The 1414-nt window shown below is 39.3% G+C and overlaps 1 non-coding gene across 1 annotated transcript; it reads right to left on the bottom strand.

The window, feature by feature from the left end:
- Positions 1-201: 201 nt before the first annotated feature.
- On the bottom strand, positions 202-324 carry LOC115071720. Its single transcript, XR_003850808.1, has one exon. It is a non-coding gene; the product is annotated as a U6atac minor spliceosomal RNA (small nuclear RNA).
- Positions 325-1414: the final 1090 nt, after the last annotated feature.

Here is a 1414-nt window from a genome sequence, read left to right on the forward strand (position 1 = left end):
CTTGGAGGGCAAGGGGCAAAACTGTCCTTTAAGTCCTTCTGACCATATTAATATAGGTCTTAAAGTATGGCTGTTAAACATCCAATAAGGTTAGTTCCACCAGTCTTCTACTTTTAATTACCATGTGCTATGTAGATAAAGCTTAGGCAAAAACCAAACGTTCTCAGATAAACCTTGACTAGACATATATTTTGTTTCTTGAAAAAACAGTGGTTAGATGTGAAGTAGGTGGCAATGCCTTAACCATATGGGTGTTGTTAGGCCCAAGGGCCTCTTCCATCCTTGTCCGGGGGAGTGCTAACCTTCTCTCCTTTCATACAACAGCCTGCTTTCTTATACAACACAGGCCTACCTGCCCAGGGGTGGCGCCACCCATGGTGGGCTGGGCCCTCCTACATCACTCAGTAATCAAGAAGATGCCCCACAGACATGGCCACAGGCCAGTCCAATGGAGACAATTTCCCAATGGAGGATCCCTCAACCGAGGTGTGCCAAATTGACACTAAAGCTGTCCAGCACACTTACTGTTATTTTGTTTTCTGTTTGTGTTCTTAGTCCTATTTTGTGTTTCTTTAATTATACCTTCGTTTGTTTTCTTTCTGTAGCCTTTTGAGTGTAGTCATTCTTTTCTTCAATCCTTTGTATTGCTTCGAGTAGTCTGTAGGGTTGGTTTGGTAGGCATGAGTGCTTTCAGCCTACTTGTGTCATAGAAGAATGTCCTTTCTCTTTAGACTATGATAGATAGTTTTGCTGGGTAAAGTATTATGGATTGGCATCTCTGATTATTTAGAACTTGGACTACTTTTCTCTAGGCTTTTCTGGCTTTTATAGTTTGCATTGAAAGGTCAGTTGTAGTTCTGATGAATTTTCCTTTATATGTGACTTGTTTTTTCCTGCAGCTTTCAGTATTCTCTCTTTGTCTGTATTTAGTGTTTTTGCTATGGTATGCCATGAGGAGTTTCTTTTCTGGTCCTCTCTATTTGGTGTTCTCTGTGCTTATATCTGTATGGGTATGTCTTTCCTTAATTTAGGGAAGCTTTTTATAATCCTGTTGAAGATCTGGTCCATGCTATTGACCTGAGATTCTTCTCCTTCCTTTATACCTAGAATGCATAGATTTGTCCTTTGCATATTCCATTGACTTTTTTTTCATATTTTTGCTTGAGCAGTCCAACTCTACAATTTCATCTTCCAGTTTTGACATTCTGTTTTCCATCTGATTCATTCTGCTGGTGAGACTTTCTCCTGTTGTTTTAAATTGGCTTATTGAGTTTTTCAATCCTATCTTCACTTCGGTTTTGACTTTTCTTCAATATTTCTCTTTTGTGAATTCACTCTTTGAATCCTGAATTGTATCTGTCACTTCATTAAGCCACATTGTATTTTCTTAAGCTTCAGGCAGTTCATTCCTCCC

The sequence above is a fragment of the Nannospalax galili genome, unplaced genomic scaffold, assembly GCF_000622305.1.
Source record: "Nannospalax galili isolate Female #2095 unplaced genomic scaffold, S.galili_v1.0 scaffold841, whole genome shotgun sequence".
NCBI lineage: Eukaryota > Metazoa > Chordata > Mammalia > Rodentia > Spalacidae > Nannospalax > Nannospalax galili.